At 36.9% G+C, this 23,331-nt stretch overlaps 1 pseudogene; it reads right to left on the bottom strand.

The window, feature by feature from the left end:
- LOC102888879 overlaps nt 1-22,192 on the bottom strand; it is a 28,078-nt pseudogene extending 5,886 nt beyond the window's left edge.
- Between the last annotated feature and the right edge of the window lie 1,139 nt (nt 22,193-23,331).

Raw genomic sequence — 23,331 nt, 5'->3', positions numbered from 1 at the left:
AGTGCAACTCCCATGTGGCCCTACATGGCATGGTGTCCTCCCCCAGGCTGTGAGTGTACATGACTTATAAATTACTGTCAATCTCATCTGTTTTGTGTTGACTGTATGTTTGGCCATCCCTATAACTCTAGGGCAGTAATCCCTCCCTCACTAATAATGCAAAGAGAAGCAATCAAAGCATATAATTTGAAAATATTTTTTCCTTTTCTGTGCCATCTTTCACTTTCTTGATGGTTTTGCAGGACAAAAGTTTGCAGGACAAAAGTTTTTAATTTGATAAAGTTCCATTTATCATTTTGTTTTGCTTTGGTCACTTATGCTTTTGGTGCCATACCCAAGAAGACTTTGCTTAACCCAAGCTTCCAAAAATTTACTCTTATGTATTCTAAGAGTTTTATAGTTTTAGTTCTTATATTTAGAACTATGATCCATTTGGAGTAAATTTTTATATGTGGTGTAAAAAATGGTTTCAATTTCATTCCTTTGCGTGTGGATATCCAGTTAGTTGTTCAGCACCATTTGCTGAAAAGAGTATTTTTTTCTCATTGCATTATCTTGGTGCCCCTGTCAAAAATTTCTCAATATCTTTTGAAAAGTTTTTTTCTGTATTTAGAGAAATTTTTATTTTTGAGTCTTATATCCTCAGTGTAGAGTCAAGTTTATAACTTCTCTTGCAGCTGAAATGTGGCATGTGTCCTAGGAGTCAGCCATCAAATGTACCCATGAGAGACTATGATACAGATGGGAGCAATATGAGCAAATGGGCCCCGGTATAGCCTCCTGCTTGCTGGTGTAGTGGTGTCAGTGAATACAGTGGTTGTCTATAGTCTTGATGGTGCTTTAGCAATAGTGATTGTTCTTTAACAGGCCAGCTACACCACGGTTTTTGACACTGTACCCAAGGTCAGCCTTGGGCCTTGTTCTCTAAGTCTCCCAATCACACTTCCATGGATTATCAAATATATTTTTATTTTATCAGCCAGTGTTTACATCCTTACAATCAAAAGTCTGACTGAATACATGCTAAGAAGAGATAAAGCAGAATTCCAGGAAATGACCTACACTTTAATTTTGCATATAAAATGGCTTTTGAAATAGAGATGTGGAGGACATTCTTACAAACAGTAGTACCTCTTTTAAGCCAGTCTGATGCAAATGTCAGTGTTCTGCCCACTGCTAAATTAAAGACAAGCAGTGGGCTCCCCAATCCAAATTTGCATGTACATTTTATACTTTCATCTCTGACCAATTCTGTTCCATTGTCTTCCTTCTCCCGATTCTTACCTCTATTCCATAGTTAGGTGTGTATGTTGTTCTTGGACCTGGTTGCATAGTAGACTCTCTGGTTTGACTTGCATCTCCTCCTTGAGGAATGAGACCCAGACCAATCTCTTTCTGACTTATCATATCTGAATTAGTCTGTTGATTATCTCCTTAGGATCTAAGTCCTGGTTCCAGGTAGCCAGGCAGGTTAAAGTTTATACCTGCCTAGCCCGGGTCACACCATTTTACTCTAGTTCTTTGGATTCAGGGGCATGATAGTTGCTACATGCAGTAGAGATAAGTCGTGTCTCATGGAAAACATCACCTGAAGGAGGCAGAACACCTACATTTGAGGGGAGATAGTAGCTCTGGTGAAAGGTGGTAAGAAAGCAGTGCAATAAGTCACTCAGCACTTACAGAGCCTCTTTTCTGTATTTTCCTTGAGGGGGATCCCTAGTTCTACTCCAATTTCTTTGTCTTGGAAAAAGTATTGGGTAAACTAGACAAATGGCTTTACTTCTTCATGGAGGTGCAATATCCTTAAGAAGCAGAGTCCACCATTTGTTAATGAATTTAAAGGTTTGACTTTTTTAATGTCCTGTCTGTGAGAGGATTAGACTAAATATACCACCAGAGTCTTCTATTCTCTAGAAATACCATATTCTACACTTTTTATTTCTCTTTACCACAAAATTCTTACTCCAGGGCTCTAGAGCCACTTGTATTGGCAACCTTAATAGCTATGAAGAATAATCTGGGGATCAGCTGGGGTGGGGTGGGAGTGGAGGAGGAGATTTCTCACAGGATCTTATGAAACAGCCAGTATTGTCCTGTAGTGGTTGCTGGGTAATGCACACTAATGGTTCCTTATATGGAGATGTATTGCATAGTCTCTATCAATCCTGGAGAATTGAATTCTACTGTCATTTTTCTTTTCGCCTCATAGATGATCAGGTTAAATCTTCGCCTATGTTGTTAAAAACTAGAATCAGTATGAACAGTGTCATTGAGAAAAGTTAGACATTTTTGAGAGCATGAACCAAGAAAAGTAGATTGGTAAAAGTAGTGTGAAATGGTCTCTATCAAAATCATTACATTTGATAGGTTTTTCTAAGGCATTAACCTCAGAGGTGTCTTTGAGAGATGTTTTCAAGATATAGCACTTTTATAAAAGAAGACAGCACAGTCAGTGGACTAAAAAATGGAATGGGAGCTAGAAAGACCCCATTTGAAATTTTATTTCCATACTGAATTTGAGGTACAGTGGCAAAGTCACTTCGGCCATCACTGCTTCGATTTTACTATCTGTAAATGGGAACATAGCTTCTTGTATAGTTTAATAGTTTATCATTTCATCATATTACAGAATCATTATACATTTATTCAGGAAAAATGCAGATGGGTGACTTTTGGAAGATGGTGGGCTAGGGCAGGATTTGCTTCCTCCCAGGACCACATTAAAATTACAACCAAATTATAGAACAATCACCTTGGAGAACCACCTGAAGTCTAGCTGATCATTACACATACGTCTGAGGATATAAAGAAAAAGCCACATCAAGACCAGGAGAAGAGGTAGAGACATGAAATGGGCTGGTCCTGCACAAGTGCATGGTGGTTGAGTACCAGGAGGGAGCGTGTGGCTGCAGAGGCCCTCCTGAAGGAACAGGGGCCCTGGCTGCTGAGGCCCGCCTGAAGGAACAGAGGCCCTGGCCCCACATAGAAGCTCCCTATCCCAGGGTTCCAGTCCTGAGAAGAGTTCTGATAAGTTCTTATTGTAAAAACCAGTGAAGATTCTGGTTGTCTGAGTGAGACAGAAGGAACCTGAAAACTCAGATGCCCCTCTTAAAGGGTCTGTGCATAAACTCACTTGCATGCAGACACTCGCCTTGGGTTCCAGTGGAGGGTCAGCAGTTTGGGAGGTGCAAGAAACATATGAGGAAAGATTGAGTTGTGTGGCGCTGGGGCAAGGACTGGAGGGACAATCACCATTGTTCCTTTGTTGGTTCCCTCTCCAGGGAAGTCTCCTGACAGGCACTATCTTACTTGTGTTGACCCCTCTCCATGCCTGGCCAATTCTGAAGCTGCATTGACCCGGTGAGATCGGCTATTCCATCTTGTGTCTTCTTGGGACCCTGCCCCACCCAACCCACAAATTCTCCATGGTGGGCTCGTTGCCAGGAGGCAAACCCCACCCTGCACCTTCCCTGGGCCGGCAGGCAGTGGTCTTCAGCTCGCCAGCCCACACATTTTGTGGGAGACTTTTGGTGGTGGGCCACTGGTTCTAACCTGAGCTGCAATGTCTCTCAGGTGGATTGTGGGGATCTACGGGCCTGAGGTGGATGGTGACTGGCCTGGCTGTGATCTGTGACTTTTGTGGGAGCCTGCAGACTTAGCAGTGGAAACAATTCTGAATCTGCATTGGCCTGATGGGATTGGCTTGCTTCACCCCGTGTCTCCCTAAGACCTCACCCCACTCAAACCACAAATTGCCTGTAGCAAGCTCGTTCCTGAGCAACCAGCTCCATCATGTGCTTTCCCTGAGTAGCGAATTTGATAGGAAACAGTAGCCCCCAGCTTCACAGCCCATGCACAGTCCATACATACTGGGAGAGACTTTTGGTAGTGGGCCATAAGCCCTCCCCTGAGCTACAACATTTCATGAACAGATCTCAGGCGTCTGTGGGCCCAAGGTGGGCAGCGGATGGCCTTACTTACTGTGATCTGAGAGTTTTACATGGAGCCACAGATTCAGTACTGGCACGAAATCTGAATCTATACTGGTCAGGTGAAATCTGCTTGCTTTACCCCATTGACTTTCTAGGTCCCTGCCCCACCCAGTTCACATATGACCAAAAGGCTCTTCTAGCTGCAGATGGTTAGCCTCAGGCCTCGAAATTTACTGGTCCTTTTGCTAAGCCAACCCAGGCCCAGTACTGGGGGTAACTGGCCCTCAGCTCATAGCATCGTCTCTCCTACTTGCCTCCAGATCCAGCATAGGCAGCAACCATCCCTGATTTCTTTGTAGCTCCTACCAGGTAGCTCCACGCAATCAAAGGCAGCAGCTGATCTTGGCCTACACAGGAGTCCCTTCCAAGGGGCCACAGAACCAATATACCTGGAGGCTGGTGTCAGACCACAATAGAGCACAACTGGACTAGCCCCATAAGTGGCACACCCAAAGCTTGCTCTCAACAGGTACACAAGCCTGCTGGGGTGAATCCCCCTCTGAGGGGCCAAGTCCCACACAGCAACTTGTAACCTGTGAGTATGGGTAGTCCCTATAGACAGTCAGCCCAAGAGTCAATCCCATTCACTAAAATGCTAACAGCAATCAAGGTTTAGCTACAGAGGGGAACACACATAACCTCCACAAGGAACGCACCCATAGCCCCTGGCTCAGGTGATCAGGGAGACTGTGCCACTGGGCCAGAGAGGACACCTACCACATAAGACCACCTGGCCAAGGCTGGGAGACGTAACAGGTCTTCTTAATACATAAAAATGAACCCAGAGAGGCAAGTAAAATGAGAAAACAAAGAAACATGTCACAAATGAAACAACAGGAAAAAACTCCAGGAAAAAAAAAAACTAAGTGAAATGGAGGCAAGCAACCTACCAGAGAGAGTTCAAAATTCTGGTTATAAGGACGCTCAAAGAACTTAGGGAGAAGATAGATGATCTGAATGAGGACTTCGGCAGTGAGATAGTAAGCATAAAAAAGAACGTAGAAACCACACAAAAAAGAACCAGTTGGAAATGAAGACTACAATAACTGAAATGAAGAATACGGAAGAAATTATCAGTAGATTAGATGAAACAGAAGATTGAGTCAGTGAGTTGGAAGACAAAGTAGCAGAAAACACTCAATCAGAACAGCAAAAAGAAAAAGAATCCCCCCAAATGAGAAAAGTTTAAGAGACTTCTGGGACAACATCAAGTGTACTGACATCTGTATCATAGGGGTACCAGAAGGAGAAGAGAGAGAGCAAGGGATTGAGAACTTATCTGAAGAAATGATGATAAAAACTTCCTTAACCTGGCAAAGGAAATAGATATCCAAGTCCAGGAAGCACAGAGAGTTCTAAACAAGAGGAACCCAAACAGACCCACACCAAGACACATCAAATTAAAATTCCAAAGGTTAAAGACAGAGAGAATCTTAAAAGCAGCATTAAAAAGGCAGCTAGTTACTTACAAAGGTACCCCTATAAGAATGTCAGTTGATTTTTCAACAGAAACTGCAGGCCAAAAGGGACTGACATGAAACATTCAAAGTGCTGAAAAACAAGAACCTAGAACCAAGACTACTCTGCCCAGGCAAGGCCATCAATTACAGTGAAAGATGAAATAAAGAGCTTCTCAGACAGGAAAAAGCTAAAGGAAGTCATCACTAGCAAGCCAGTATTACAAGAAACGTTAAGGGGATTTCTATAAAAAGAAGAAAGAAGAAAAAATCCATAACTATGAATAATAAAATGGCAATAACTATGTACTTATTAATAATCACTTTAAATGTAAATGATTTAAATGCCCCAATCAAAAGACATAGAGTAGCTGAATGGATAAGAAAATGAGACCCATACATATGTTGTCTATAAGAGACCCACTTCATATCAAATTTAATTGATATTTTCAAAGCATTTGACCCCAAAGCAGCAGAATATATAAACTAAAAGAGATAGAAAAAGATATATCATGCAAAGGAAAATGAAAAAAAAAAAGCTGGAATAGCAATACTTATGACAGACAAAACAGACTTTAAAACAAAGGCTATAATAAGAGACAAGGGCAGTATATAATGAGAAAGGGATGGATACAACAAGAGGACATAACCCTAGTAAACATATTCATACCCAGCTTAGAAGCAGTTATATATATAAAGTAACTATTGACTGACATAAATGGAGAGAGCAATAGTAATATACTCATAGTAGAAGACTTTAATACTCCATTGACACCAATGGCCAGATCTTCCAGACAGAAAACAAACAAGGAAACAATAATCTTAAATGATACACTAAACCAGATGAATTTAATTGATATTTTCAAAGCATTTGACCCCAAAGCAGCAGAATATACATTCTTCTCAAGTGCACATTGAAAATTCTCCAGGATAGACCACATATTAGGCCACAAAACAAATCTCAGTAAATATAAGAAGATTGAAATCATATCAAGCATTTTCTCGACTATAATGGTTTGAAACTAGAAATCAACTACAAGAAAAAAATTGAAAAATACACAAACACATGGTGGCTAAGTAACATGCTACTAAACAATGAATGGGCTATCAATGAGATCAAGGAAGAATATCAAAAGATACCTAGAGACAAATGAAAATGAAAACACAAGACTTAAAATCTATAGGACACAATGAAAGCAGTCTTAAGAGAAATTTATAGTAGTACAGGCCTACCTCAAGAAACAAGAAAAATTTTAAATAAAAAAAATCTAACCTTACACTTAAAAGAACTAGAAAAGTATAGCAAACAAAGCCCGAAGTGAGTAGAACGAAAGATATAAAGAGAAGAAATAAACAAAATATAGTCTAGAAAAACAGTACAAAAGATCAATGAAACCAAGAGCTGCTTTTTTAAAAGGATAAACAAAATTGTAAACCTTTAACTAGACTTGTCAAAAAAAAAGAGAGGGGACCTAAAGAAAGAAAATGAGAAATGAAAGAGAAGTAACTACAGACTCCACATAAATACAAAGGATTATAAGAAAATACAATGAGCAATTATATGCCAATAAATTGGACCATCTGGAAGAAATGGATACATTCCTAGAACATACAATCTCCCAAAACTAAGTCAAGAAGAAACAGAAAATCTGAACTGATCAATTACCACCAACAAAATCAAATCAGGAATCAAACCGCGCCCCCCAACCCCCGCCAAAAAAATCCAAAAGTCTAGGACTAGATGGCTTCATAGGTGAAACTTACCAGACATTCAAAGAAGAATTAATACCTATTCTTCTCAAACTATTCCAAAAAAATTCAAGAGGAGGGAAGGCTCCATAACTTTTCTTATAAGGCCACCATTACCCTGATTCCAAAACCAGACAAAGACATTACAAAAAACAAAGAAACAAACCCATAGGCTGATATTCCTGATGAACATCGGTGAAAAAAAATCTTCAACAAAATATTAGCAAACCAAAATTCAACAATACATTAAAAATGTTATACAGCACATGATATTTATTCCTGGTATGCAAGGTTGATTTAATATCCACAAATCAATTAATGTGATACACCACATTAATAAATTGAAATATAAGTCACATGATCATATCAATAGATGCAAAAAAAGCATTTGACGAAATCCAGTATCAATTTATGATAAAAATTCTCAGCAAAGTGGGAATAGAGGGAACATACCTCACCATAATAAAGGACATATATAACAAAGCTACAGCTAACATCATATGCAATGGGAAAAAGCTAGAAGCATTTTCCTTAAGGTGAAGAACAAGACAAGGATGTCCATTTTCACCACTTCTGTTCAACATAGCATTGGAAGTGCTAGCTACAGCAATCAGACAAGAAAGATAAATAAAATCCATCCAGATTGGAAAAGAAGAAGTAAAACTCATTATTTACAGATGACATGATACCATATAGAGAAACCTAAAGTTTCTACCAAAAACACTTTTAGAACTGATAAATGAATTCAGTAAAGTAGCAAGACACGAAGTTGATATTCAGAAATTGGTTGCATTTTTAAACACCAATTATGAACTATCAGAAAGAAAAATTAAGAAAACAACCCCATTTATAATTGCATTGAAAACAATAAAATACCTAGGAATCAAATTAACCAAGAAGGTAAAAGACTTTTTCTTGAAAAATTATAAGTCATTACAAAAAGAAATTGAAGAAGATACAAATAAATGAAAGCATGTACCATGCCCATGAGTAGAAAAAATCACTATCATGAAAATGTCCATAGCACCCAAAGTAATCTATTGGTTCAATGCAATCACTATCAGAAAAATCCCAATGGCATTTTTCACAGAACTATAATAAATAACCCAAAAATTTATATGGAAGCATAAAAGATCCTGAATAGCCACAGCAACCTTGAGAAAGAACAAAGTTGGAGGCATCACACTACCTGATATCAAACTATACTACAAGGCTACTATAATCAAAGCAGCATGGTACTGGCATAAAAACAGACACAGATCAATGAAACAGAATAGAGAGCCCAGAAATAATTAATCTATGACAGAGGAGGTAAGAATATTAAATATGGTAAAGATGGTCTCTTCAGAAATGGTGTTGGGAAAACTGGACAGATAAGTAAAAAAAAAAATTGAAACTGGACCACCTTCTTATACCATATACAAAAATAAACTCAAAATGGATTAAAGACTTCAATGTAAAACCCCAAATCATAAAACTTCTAGAAGAGTACATAGGCAGTAAACTCTCTGATATTGCTATTAGTAATTTTTTTCCTGATATATCTCCTCACGCAAAGGAAACAAAAAGAAAAAAGTAAACAAATGAGACTACATTAAACTAAAAGGTTTTTGCACAGCAAAGGATACTATCAACAAAATGAAAAGACAACCTACTGGATGCGAGAAAGTATTTGACTGTGATACTTCTGATAAGGGGTTAATACCTAAAATTTATAAAGAATTCATACAATTCAACACTAAAAAACCCCCAAACAATCCAATTAAAAAATGTGCAGGTATTTCTCCAAAGAGGAAATACCGATGAACAATAGACATATAAAAAGATGCTCAAGGTCACTAACTCTCAGGGAAATGCAAATTAAAACCACAATGGCATATCATCTTACACCTGTATGAAGGGCTATCATCAATAAATCAAAAAAAAATAAAAGTTTTGGCAAGGATGTAGGAAAAAGGGAACCCTCATGCACCGTTGGTTAGATTGTAAATTGGTGCAGCCACTATGGAAAGCAGTTTGGAGGTTCCTCAAAAAATTAAATAGCACTACCTTTTGACCCAGCAATTACACTTCTGGATATTTATCTAAAGAAAACCAAAACACTAATTCATAAAGATCTCTGCACCACAATGTTCACTGCAGCTCTATTCACAATAGCCAAGATATGGAAGCAACCTGAATGCCCATCAACAGATGATTAGATAAAGAATTTATGGTATCTATATACTATGGAATAGTAATCGGCCATAAAAAAATGAAATCCTACCGTTTGCAAAGACATGAATGGACCTAGAGGGTATTAGGCTGAGCGAAATAAGGCAGACAGAGAAAGATAAATACCATATGATTTCACTTATATGTGGAATCTAAGAAACAAAAGGAACAAACTAAAGGAAAACAGACTCACAGAAATCTAGAACAAACTGGTGACTGTCAGAGGAGAGGAGGTTGGAGGGCTGGGTTAAAATGTGAAGAGATGAAGAAGTACAAATTAGTAGTAATGAAACAGAAATGGGGACACAGAGTACAGTATAGGGAACATAGCCAATATTATTGTAAGGGCTGTGTGTAGAGCCAGATGGGTTTAGAGTAATCAGGGGTATCATTTCATAAATTATATAAATGTATAACCACTGTACTGTGTACCTGAAACTAATATAAAATAATAAAAAAATAAAAGAAAAGAAGGACTTATATATGGATTTAACAAACTGAAGAAAATGGAAAAAGGAAAACAAAATGCTGTTGGGCAAGAAGAACGCAAAATACATCCTCAATCCTTCTTTCCCTGTCCAGAGGAAATAATTATTTCTCTTTGGTGCATAACCTTTGAGATCTCTCGATTATCTTTGCATCCTAAGTTTTGAGGACCAGCCTTTAGCAATGATTGATGAACACTGAAAATTCAATCAAATTTAACCACATTTCAATCCATCACCATTCTCTTTTTTCTTGAAGTAAGGTAAATTCAATCATACCAAAAGATCAGTATATTTGACATATGAAATACATTTGTGTTACCTCACAAATTGTTAACTTGTACCACATGAAGTAGGTAAAATTTCGAACATGGATATATATATACCTAAGGCAATCATAATGGCAAACGTTGATCTTGTGGAACCTTGTATAATATCTAAAGATGTTTTTCAATCAACAGTGTATGGAAGAATAATACTTGCTAATGGAACATCATAGGCAGGAGTAAGAGCAAGATCCTTTGCTAATGGAAAAGCCTCTTAAATTGAGTTCAAGGATTGGGAAAGACCCTGATCTCTTTGTGACGCTACATAAGTCAAACCAGTGATGACCATGATGAACCAGTGACCACCCACGGGCTGGTCAGTTCATTTGAGCCTTTGTTGCCTTCAGGGATTGGTATATCTCCTAACATACACAGGAACTTAGAGGGCCTCTCTGGACTGGTTTGTTGTTTGGGTCTTTGTGGCAACCGAGGTCCTTCTAGTATTATTCTAGTATTATTACCTCAGAGTGAGGAGAGAATGACTGAGGTCTGGATTTCTGAGATGGCTCCTATTCCACTGGCTGCTCATGGACTGGGAACTGGTTGCCTGAGGAAGAAGCATGAGAGGGAGATTTTACACAAAATCCCTTCTTGTGCATTGAGTTTTATACCATGTACAAATATTATCTATTCCAAAAACAAATACAATTTAACATTTAAAAAATTACAAAATACAAATGGCAATAAAAATCTGGCATTTCAGGTGGAGGTTAAATTGCTATGTAGAATTTTAAAATCTTATATTCAGTTTAGTTTGCTTGGAAGCATCAAGAAATATGACAAAATATTTACATGTGGAAAATGCTACTTCCTATAAGATCCTGGATTAATGAAAAAAATCTAGGGATGTTGCTTTTATAGCTGACTGTATTCCATACAGGTGCTACGGCCACAGGATTCAAATCACCATAACCTAACCCATGAAGGAATACAGAAAATTATCCTCTAAATCAGCTTAAACTAAGCTGTCTTCCACTGAGTGAAATGTGTTCTATGTTATCTTGTTCACAACAGAGTTTTTCTAATCCTAACCATGTTTTGTTATTTTTAAAATTTATAATGAGTTTTTGGGCTAATAGACAAATTTTGAGACTCTCTGAGAGATAGCATTTGTCTCTTCATTCATTAGCCTATGTACAATAGCATTTGAAATGTCATTTACTACACAAACAAGTAATTTATGAAATCTGTAAGATTCAAATACATGCAACTAATGGTACTAGATTGGAGTCTGTAGTTCTTCCACATAGTAGTTACATTGTTACTTAACACACCATTAATGTTACTGCACTGAAATAGTCTGCATTCATCTAATGACATATGTTTATTTTCCAAGTATTTTGCAATTCAGTTTTAATTTGGGCAAGGAATGAGCTTGCCTTCTAGAAAACAAACTTAACATGGGCTGTATTCTGTTAACTTTTCTTTGTTTAGATATTTCTTTTATAGATCTAGGCATGTAAACATTTTGAATTTTCTACCTACTTATTATTACTAAGATATCATGAGGGTTATCCAGAAGTTAATAATTAAAAGAACATATGAAATGGTTTTCATGTTAATAACCCAAGGACAGATGTAAGTACATTTACTGAGTACTCTTTGTATCCATATATCTTCGCAATACTAAAAATAACTTGATTTTATTTCTGAAAAATTTTTGACCACTTCCTTTTCATTATCATTGTGGCCCTCTTGTTCAAGCATTCTCTTTCTCTATGTTCTTGACTTTCATTCTATTCTCCTCTAGGCCAACTAAATCAGCTGGAGGCTTATAAACTGATACTCCTTGTTAAGTCTCAGTACAATTAGAGAAGACAGAGTTTTCAACACTCCTGATTTTTTTATTTCTCATCAAACTGTGTGAGGCTGATTAAATTATGTAGTTGACATCTATGTTCTTAAAACAGAGGTGCATTTAATGGGATGTAGCAATCGAATAAAACTTCATCTTTATTTTTGAGCTGTTTTTTATGGTGAACAATGGCAAACATACAGTAAAAATGCATAAAGCTTAATACGTTATTATAAGGCAAAAGAGCATTTAACTATCATCCAGGTAAGCTAATAGAATATTGCCTGCACCCCATAACCCTCTCATGTCTTCTCTCCCATTTACAGCTTCCTTCCTTCCCACAAATTAAGCACTCTTCTGACTTTGTGGTAATTACTTCCTTCCTTTATTCTGTAGTTTCACCACCTCTGTATTCTCTCAAACTGTAGTTTAGTTTGGTCTGTTTTTTACCTTCATATAAATGTAGTTTATAAACATTTGGGTCTGGCTTTGTATGGCTCAGGTTCCTGGCAAGAAACAAATAGCATATGCAGAAGAAGATTTATAAGAGTTTCATAAAGAGACTATATACAAGTTGTGTACAAGATTAAAGGAAATCAACAAGGGATGTCGCAGACCTCAGAGCTAACAATAGCAGGGAAGTAGGGAGCATTTACTACCTATAGGCCTGCAGGGACAAGCAACTACAGGAACCCTATGCTCCCTATTGCTGTTGGGGAGAGCTACTCAACAGCTAATGTGGCCTTTGGCAGAGAAATGTAGCAACTGCTAACTATGCCTTGGCAGAGAGCGTCCAAAAGAACAAATATACCAAACCTCTCTCCTTATGCCCTCTCGTCTGCCTCTTATTGGTGGGATCTGACCAAAAGCCAGAGGAAAACTGGCCCATTTGAAGAAATCCATACTAGTCAGGCTCCTAGACACAATGGAGAGTGGACCTGGAGGGGCAAATCGAGCATGTCCAGAACAGGCTTCTTTTTTTTTTTTACTGTATTTTGAGAGATTTATTCATATCATTGTAGATAGTTGTATTTTCTTTATTTTCACTGCTAAACAGTGCTCTATCATGGGAATATATCATTACTTATCCATTTTATTGTTGATGGACATTTGGGTTATATCTTGTCTTTGGCTATCATAACTAGTGTTTATTCATTGAAACACATTGGTAGGTATGTTTTCTACTGAGTGTTTATCAAGGCGCAAAATCATTGGAAAATATGGCACATATAAAGTCATTTTTAGTAAATAATGCCAAAGTATTTTCCAGAGTTGTTCCACTGATTTACACACCCACAAGCAGCATAAGATTTCTGTTGTTCCATAGAGTTGCAAATCTTAGGTCTTGTCAGTCTTTTAAGTTTTAGCCATATTGGTATGTGGCGTAGTGTTATGCAATTTGCATTTCTTTCATGAATAATGAGGCAACACATTGTATATTTCATGGGCTATTTGGATAGCCTTCATGTTCTAGTTTCTTGACCATTTTTCTTTTGAAGATTAATACAAAGACATTGTTGCCTGAAAGTTTCTTAATATGAATATTTATGTATATGTATGTATATAATATATGTTTGAAATTTTTGTTTAGAGATTCATTTTCCTCTTAGAAATACTGAGGTATGTTTCCTTTAAGCTTCAGCAGTTTACTATTTGCTTTTAAAATATTTTATAATTTTTGACTTTTACTTTTTAATGTTTGGGTCTTGTCTATTTTTCTGTTGTATTGTCTGTATTTTCCTTATTTATATATAGAAAGATTAGGAAATATGCATATTGATATATCTATGGAAGGAATATACCAAGTTATCTAGTCTGGAGGTTGGCAAACTACAGCCCTTGGGACAAATCTGGTCTGCTAGTTGTATTTGTAAATAAAGTTTTACTACAACATAGCCCCATTTTTTTTTGATTATGTAATATCTGTGGATTTTATGCTACAATGGCATAGTTGAGTAGTTGGTCTCAGACTATGTGGCCCTCAGAGCCCTTAATATTTATTATTTGGCTCTTTACAGAATAAGTTTGCTGACCTCTGTTCAAGTTCATCCTCTTCGTTTGCTAGATGATGTATTATTAAATTGTACCCTTGAAACCCATATAATTTTATTAACCAATGCCACCTCAATAAATTTAATAAAAAATAATTTAAAAAAAAAAAGAAAATTGGTCACCACCCATAGTCACATGACTGTTAGTGGCAGAGTGTGGATTAGGTCACAGATCTCCAGATTATTAGACTAGTGTTTTGTTTTTTTTTCACTCCAACCTATAATTAAAAGTCTCCCCCTGATGCAACACGAAAGACTATGTCACAAGATGAGGCTTACTTTGGGCAGGATGGGGTCTTAAAATGGAGATAGATAGGAGCCCAGCCAATTAGATGGCAGGTCAGCACAGACTTGGTGGGCACAACCCTCTTGTCTTTCATAGCCTTCCTCTCTATCATGGATAAGACCCTGAAAATAATAACTCTCTTTTGCTCCTAAGCAGTAAAGAAAAATCATGAAGAATGAGTCTCTTCTTGTCCACAGCTGTTTCTCCCATATGTAGTACCAATAGGATGTTAGGTTATGTTGATTGAAAGTACTAGACAATTTAAATTTGTTATTTTCAACTTGGAAGTATTGTGTTACTGTTTACTTGAAAATTAAGATTTCCAAAGGACCTTGATTATTATTTACCATCCTTGTTGTCATTATTCACAGCTCCCTAGGCATAGAAAACATTCAATTAAATTTTCAAGCTGTGCTGGTTGGTGATGGATACAGGGAAAATTTCTATTGAAAAAAAATGACCTCAAATTTATTTTCTCAATATTGAGGCCTCAGCTTTCTTCTATTTGAAAAGGCACAATCAATTATTAAAGAATGTGTTAAATTATTTTACATTTTTTCTTACTCATGATCCTTAATCTCCCACAGTCTCACTGTTTCTAATAAAACACAGGAATGTTCAGATGGAAAGACTGATTTGGGCTTCAAGTTTGTCCTTGTCCTCTTGTTGTTTACTACTTACTGCATTGTTTGCGGGTGTTAAGTGCCAAGTATCATAAAAGAGTATTTATCTAGCTAGACATTACCATAAATGAGGACCTTTTTGTAAGAGGGATAAAGAACTTAACAACTTGGTATCTATAAACCTAAACTTGTCATTCTTCTTTTACTACTCTGTAGGATAATTCTTTTCAAAGTTCACTTCAAGTCCTTCCTGCTTTGATATCTTTGCAAAGCTTTGACTTCAGTTGAAAACTTTTAGAACCAAACATTAGATTTAATTTTTTAAAATTTTATTTATAGAGTTAGGGAACAGTTTTTTTCTTTCTCTCCACGAGTACTTTTCTTTTAGTTCTGATCTTGTATCTCTCTATCTTTCTTCCTAGACAAATCAGGAAGAAGTATCTTAGTAATATAGAAGTAGGTACAGAGCGGGTACCTGCATGGTTTCGTAGAACTACCATTACATGGCTTCATCATCCTCTGAACCATTTTCCTCAGTTATTTCTTAAGGAAGATGTGGAAAGAGACAACCTGAGATGTTTGCCATGTTACTGTTTTCTAAACTTGCAGTTCCATGTTATCCCATGGTTCCAAACAGCTGGCTGGATGCTTAGCCTCAAAAGCAGAGAGAGAGGGAACAGGTAATATTAAGTTGAACATAAAATTAGCATCCTCTTTTCACTCTTTGAAACGCTACTCAAAGCCAACAATCTGAGCGTTTGATTCCTTATCGACTATGTAATAGGAAAGTCACAGGCTCTGTTCACCTATTACTAAAATAAGGACACAGTTAATGGTAATATTCAAATTTCAATCTCTTAAGGTTCCAACTCCTTGACCAAAGACAATTTAGTGAGTTTTCCTCCCCATAGTTCCTGCTTGTTGAGTTCTGAGAATCCCCAGTGGCTTATATGTCTCCACAACTCTTAGTTCTAGTCATTTCCCAGAGCTGCTGTTGGCAGAGGTAGGATGTTACAGCATTTCCTGTAGAACTCACAAGTATCCTTAATCCTACGGCCCTACCTCATTCAGATGTTTTCTTCTCCTCTTAGCACTGATTCTGCTGTGGCCTCAATCACTTCTAAACCTGGGCATCGAAAGAGCCCAATGCCACTTTGTCACTCAACTGGAGGATCAGAGATCTGTAAATGGACACATGCAAAGGGAGAAGAACGATGTTCCTTTTATGCTGTACACCAGCATCAGTTGTACATGGGTCTCCCTAATATTATAGCTCTCCTACCTGACTTGATCTGGCAATTAACATTTGGGTAATCAGCCCTAATTAAGATTTTGCTGGCTTCATGAAGGATTTCAACCATTTGACCATATGATCATGATGTTATGAGTTGAGAGAAAATTTCTTCTCTTTGAATGATGTTTGGTCAGAGCCCATAAGTGTCAAAGCTCTTTTAATTTGTAAGTGGCCTTTCCCTCGCCCTGCTATTCCCATTGTCCTTCCCCATCCAGGGGGTTCACATGTATTCAGAATAGCTGGTTAGAAGGAAGCAAAAGTATTCATTACTTTAGAGGCAAATTCAAGTGAAGTCTGGGGATGAACTGAGGCCAAAAGCAAGGCTAGACCTTTCACTCAGAGGGAAGTAAATGCTTAAAAAGATGTTACCTTTGATTAACTTCTCTCTGTATCTCAAGATCCTGTATTCCTATGGATTCTTTTCATGTATTTTCATTACAGTCTTAAAAAAGGTTTGCATCAGCATGTTACCTTAAAAAGTGGTGTCACTTTTGGAGAATTTACTTAGAAGGCAGCTGTTTTCCTTTCTCATCCCTTACCCCAGTTACTTTGCTGTATGCAGAACAAACTCCTATCTATCAGATTTGGTGCTAAGTCTAACTTTCAGACCAAATTCCTTACACCTATATGACCAAAATTTCTTGATTTTTAGTGCCATGGACCTCTTTGGCAGTCTCAAGCTTGTGGATCTTTATCAGGAAAATGTATTTAAATGCATAACATATGATACATAAGATTATAAAGGAGGCTAATTATAATGAAATAGTTAACCAAATATTTTCTTTAAATGTGCTTTGTACATTTAACAAGATCCAGTGGTAGGTCTAATAAACAATTTTGAAATAATGATAAAATATTTTGAATTAACAGCAACAATTATGATATGAAAATACCTATATTTTCTATTGGTGACAAATTGCAGTTACTGCTACCATTGCTCTGGTTTGTAATAGAAGGAAGTGCTATGTTGCAGTTAAATACTAATGAAAATAAAGATGCCTTTTTTTCTTATCCACGTTTTTGGGCCCCCTGGATTTGGAGTTCACGGATTCCTGGTTATTATGTGACCTCTGTGCAGGGTTCCCATAGTCTTTCCTGTAATTTGGTGTTGGTTAAGGTTGCTGAAGTCCATTTAATATTCTGTGATAGCTTTGGCCCTTGAAGGGAACCAGAGTTTCCTGCCCCAATTAAAGCAGGAATTTTAGCTCCTTGGAGAACTAGAAGTTACTATTAAATAGATAGAAAGGGGATGCTACTTGGCTACACTGCTGAGAAGAATACAACCCTCAAGGACATGTGAGGCCTGGAGTAGTGAGGAGGAGGGTTGCCATCCACTTCTCTCTTTGGCAGCATCTTAACTCACTTGGGTTTCCTGTAGGGATTTTTAAGCCTTCTGGTGCTTATCTTAGGTCTATGAGAACTTCCATTTTCCCTTACATAACCCCTACGAAACTGGATCTCTCGATGTTTTCTCACCTCTCCTTGTGCCTTTCTACTTCTGTGCCTTGGTGTGTGCTGCCCCTGTTCCTGAAGTAATCCCCTTTCCATTACCCTCTGCCACAGAGTTGGAATCCGGTAGGACTGTTGATGATTTGTTTTATTTCTTTTCCTTCATTAAAATTTCTCCTCCCCCCACCACCACCACACATACAACATATACATACCAGAATACCTACCATTTATTTGTATTGTGAGTATGCACTAATCTTATTGTGGGAAAAATATTTAATATTTATTTTAGAATATTTACCAATCTTTTCAGGCCCCATTTAAATCCAACTACCTCTTTGATGCCTCCCCTAAAATTTTCAATCCAAAAGGGATTCCCAACCTGAATTCTCATTGCCTCCTCTGTGCTCATCATATTCTTCCTAGCATTAGTGTAGACACATTTATCGAATAAATTGCTTAATGTGTCTTTTCTTCTAGATTGTAAGTCCTTTGAAGAGAGTGCTTATGTGTTTATTTATTGCCATATTCTCCCCAGTACTCCCCAGTATCTTGCACATAATATTCTATTTATTTTATCATATTCTAATAAGCTAATTATTTAATATGCCACATAGTAAGTACTTAAGAAAAAAACATGTGTGGCAACATTTTGACTATAAGTGAACATCAGTAACACTTTGGATGAAATAATATAAATTTCTCTTGATAAAAGCCACTATTTACTATAGTAAGAGCTGTTTATTAAAAGGTGGGCATTTCTACTCATCTTTCTGCATCAGACTGGCCTCAGACCATAACTTTCCTGGCTCTATACAACAAAGGGAGGGTTTTTTGTTAATCAAATTGGTCAGGCCATTTGTTGGGCTCCATGTTAGGAAGAAAGGCATACAGGTAGGGCTGTAATCCACCCCTACTCTGGGGACACCAACCACCTTAGATTGTGGTGGGGACACATGACAGGTAGGGGGAGAAAGTAGGAGCTGTCTTGGATCTTTGATCTAAACTATATTTTCCAGTCTACCTTTTACAAGAGTCATTTAACTAGGGGTATTGAATGACTTCTCAGCTACTTTTTAAGTTTCACTTTGAGTCTCAGTCTTATGTTAGATTTTGCACATAACTTCCTCAGTCCAGATTTTCTCAGGGAGTGTATTTGAACAAGGCAGGAACTGGTTTTTTATTGGATCTCTTTCCATAATGTCATCAGAATTTTGCCAAAATCTCACCTCCAACTTAAATATCACAATGGGAAGTTGACCTCATTCTGTTTATTATATAGGCAGATGGGAAGTTGACCTCATTCTGTTTATTATATAGGCAGATATGTTTTTTGTTTTATCTTGGATTTTAGAGCATAATGAAAAACTACCCAATTTCATAATATTAATGGTAGAAAGTACTGTTTACTAGCTGGAGACTCTCATGGTAGGTTTGGGCTAGATTTCAAGATTTGTGCAGTGAAAAGAGATCCAAATGACATAAACTTTTCATGGTGGCATTTCTCCTCCATGTTCAGTAATGAAGGAAAGCAGACTGGGCTCATTGATGTGTGTTTGCTCTACCCTGATGAGGTAATGAGAGATTCCTTGAGTAGAGTTCTGTATCCAGCTCTGCAACTGGCAGTGGCGGTATCACTGTGGCATTTCCAGGTGACTATGCTTTTTGTGTATACCTCGTTTATATGCAACAAACTCTACATTATTTCTGTTTATATTTTCTTTTGCTGGAGCTGTCACTTGGTTTTATAACTTAATCCCACTGTGATATAAATGATTGGGATGATAATCCTCCAACATCACAGAAAAATGCAAGTACAAAGTATTCATGGCATGGTTTTATAATATCTCAAATGTTTATAATTTAATCTTTGTATATAACAAACCATATTTTGTGTTTCCCTCCTCTTTGGAACATTATCCCTTCAGCAGCAGGTAATAGTCGTAGAAGCTGGGGACTAGTTTAACCATATGGCAATATCTAGGGTTTAACTCAGCAGATAAAATCTTGAGTGAAAGTTTCTTCTAATTTCTTAAATATTTTATGTCATTCTTTTTGTCCAGCAGTACATTATATAAATCAAGTGAAATAGAAAGGAGATTGTGCTAAGTTAAAAATGAGACATTGATCTCCAAGTACATAATTTTTTCACCCTTAATAATTTGTTTTAAAGTAAACGAGCTTTTAAATAAGTTTATAGGCCTTAATTACTCCTAGGGAAAAAACTATTTTGTTGAATTTACGTTCCTGTCCTTTTCTTCCAACATGAAATTGTAAGTGGTTTTCAAAATACTAGTGAAACTAGAGAAGCAAATAGCATGCTAGACATAAATAGACTTGGTCTTATAAGCTATTGTACACTAAGAAAACATTATTTGTCCATACTGGAAATGGCTAAGTGGGAAAATAATGGACTTTTGCACTGGACTCTAAGAAAAGTTAGCCATAGAGCTCCAGACTTGTATATCCAATTGCCTTTTCATGTCTCCTGTTGTATATCTCAAAGGCAACTCAATTTATTACACTAGAAACCAGACTTTAGTCTCTTGCCTAGTCATTACATTATATTCCTTCCTTGGTGAAAGGTATCACCCTTCGACCAGTGAAATGTGGAAGACTAATGTATTGAAATGTTGAATTGTGCCTTTTCACCTCATGTTTTTCCTTTCCAGTTTATTTAAAAATGGTGTAACTCTTTCATATAGTAAGAGTCTCTCAATGTGACTCCAAGCCTCAGGGATCTTGGCTGCGCCTGAAGTAGAATGGCCTGAAGTCTAAGGCTGGTCTTTAGATATAGCTTAAGCCAGTTTCAAAGAGAGGAGTTGAGAAGGGGAAGGCTTTAGAGGATCAGGAGAGAAAATGGAGAATAACCCAGCTAGAAAGAGAGGAGAGAAGTCTGTGAGGATTTCTGCAGGGGACATGGGTGGCACCTTCCTGGCTATGCCCCTAAAAGTGGATGGCCCTCTGAAAAATGACTATATGTCCCTAAAGAGGCTGTATTCCACTCCATCGAAGTTCCTATGACCTGGAAATAATAATACTGCAGGAGCCAAAGGGATGAAGGAGACCAGAACAATAAACAGCTCACTAGTTACCAGGGTGGAAAGAGAACTATTGAACAAGGAGGGAGACTATTTGACGCAACTCTGAGGAAGAGCCAGTATGGCTGGAGGAGAGAGCAAGGTGAGAGTAGTGCAAACTAAACTGGAGAGAGAAAGAACCTCTTTTGAACATAGGCCTGTCCTGATGATCTGCTCAGCATGCAGCTTCTTAAAACAAGAATGCTGGGGTAGCTTCATCTATCATCCCCCTTAAGAAAATGATTCTCTTCCTGAAAATAAATTCCATGAGGACTTCTCATCTACTCCTGTCTTCCCTTCTTTCCTCCTTCTTCTCTTCCTTTCTTTTCTTTCTTTCATCTATTGAAGTATGCCCACAACCGATACTTATAGAGGTCTGTGTGGGAAACAGTAGTATTAAGCTCTACCACTTAATAATTGTGTGACTCTGGGTAAGCTACCTAATCAAGCTAAGCCTCATTTTACTCATTAATAAAGGGAATAATACTGGTCTTAAGAGGACCATTGAGAGGAATTCTGTCTGAGAAGCACTTATCACAGAATCTGGCTCAATAGATGGGAATCATCATCATGGTTTGTTGTGTCTTCTGACAGGCAGTAGACACTGGGGACTCAGTGGTAAACAAGTCAAGATTCCTGATCTCATGAATCTTTCATAACACATTTTGCTTTCACATCAGCTTCAACTCTCTGTCTACTAGCTAGGCTCTAATACACTCATTTCTGACTAAGTATATTCTTATACTCTTATAATAAAATTTCCAAAGAATAACAAGGAATTTTTAAAGGCTTAAATAAAAATGCACCTATTATGAAGTATTCTATTAAAGCAGGAGGAAATTTTCAGTAGGTTGAAAAAAATATTACCTGTGCTTTTTTGTTGTTGTTCTTGAGGTTTACCATAAAACATGAATGTGAACTTTTAACAGAATTTGAACTTTTGAATATGTATAATTTTTTTTAGACTGTAAACTGAAATAAAATCACTGGTAACACATAGGCCTAAGGTAGATGACACTTGGCTATTACATTACTCTGTCCTCTCTGTTTGGAGATTCTTGCATTATTTCATCCAAAATCCCTGTGGTATTTAATTATGTTCCACATAGAAGTAAGTTTACCATGAAGCTAATAATGTTTAAGTTCTAAGACTCCTTACTTGCACTGGACCTTCTAAGATTCTGTTCCTAATTTTGTTACTGTAATTTTCTATTATTTTTCTTAAGAAATAATTACTTACGTTCAGACTCCACGAAAGCTGGAACTGTTTCTGGTTTCCCACAAAGAGCTTCTTTCACTTTGGTGGGAGGTAGAGCTATTGTTCTTACTATGTTTTCTCTAAAGTGAAACTTGTGGCTCATGTCAATGCGTTTATCCCCTTCCTCATGCATCTAATGATGCTTATATTTCACTGCTTCATCTGAGAATCTCCCTGTGATGACAAAAAAAAAAAAGTCATATACACACACACACATATATACATACAATTACAAGCAATTCTTCAAAATATTTTTATTGTTTAAAGTACATAGTAAAAACCTAAATATCCCTTTTCAGGTCTCCTCTCACACAATTCTATTCTCCCAAGAGAACCACTGTTAACCATTTGTGCCTATCTTTCCAGATCTCTTTTTCTATATTTGCATATATGTAAACTTGAAACATTTTAAACTAAAATTGTATATTGTTAATAAACAATCATACTATATACATTGCTCTGCAAAACTTTTTACTTAGCAATATATCTAGGCTATCTTTCCAATCAGTACATAAAGCTCTAACTTATTCTTTTTAAATCTTAGATAATTTTCATTGATTTTTTAAATTAGCCATTCACCAATTGATAATAATCAAGTTATTTCTCATTTTTACCACTACAGATATCACGGTAACAAACATCTATGTACATAGATTTGTGTAAATAGTTCTGTGAGATAGATTCTTAAGAGAAGAACTGCTGGATTTTACTTGATTATTGCCAAATTGCTCTCTTGCAATCTGTACCAATTATATTACCACTAATGATATATTTCTGTTGAATTTACCACCAGGAGTGGAATTGTGGGGTCCTAGGTAATGCATATATTTGTTTGAATTTAGATTGTGCCAAACAGTATTCTAACGTTGTTTCACCAACTTACATTCCCACCAGCAATATGTGAAAGTTCTAATTGCTCTATAACCTTGCCAATATTTGGTATTGTCACATTCTAAAATTTTTGTCATTATGTTGGGTATATTGTAATATCTCATTTTTATTTTATTCTTCATTTTCACATCGACTAAAGTAGTTAACCACCTTTCTAGATGTTTACTGGCCACTGGGAACATTTCCTTGTAAACTTTAAGTTTTTTGCCCATTTTTAAAACAAATTACGCTCTCTTATTTTTATTGATTTGTAGGATACCAATCTTCTTATACATGGATTGTAAAGATCCTCTTTCAATTGGTTGCCTTTTCATTGTTTTAATGATGTCTGTTGATGAGCAAGTTTTTTATTTTAATGTAGTCCAATTTATCTGTCTCTTC

This window comes from Pteropus alecto, unplaced genomic scaffold (genome assembly GCF_000325575.1).
Source record: "Pteropus alecto unplaced genomic scaffold, ASM32557v1 scaffold7, whole genome shotgun sequence".
Taxonomy (NCBI): Eukaryota; Metazoa; Chordata; class Mammalia; order Chiroptera; family Pteropodidae; genus Pteropus; species Pteropus alecto.
This window is presented reverse-complemented; position numbering and strand designations above follow the sequence as displayed.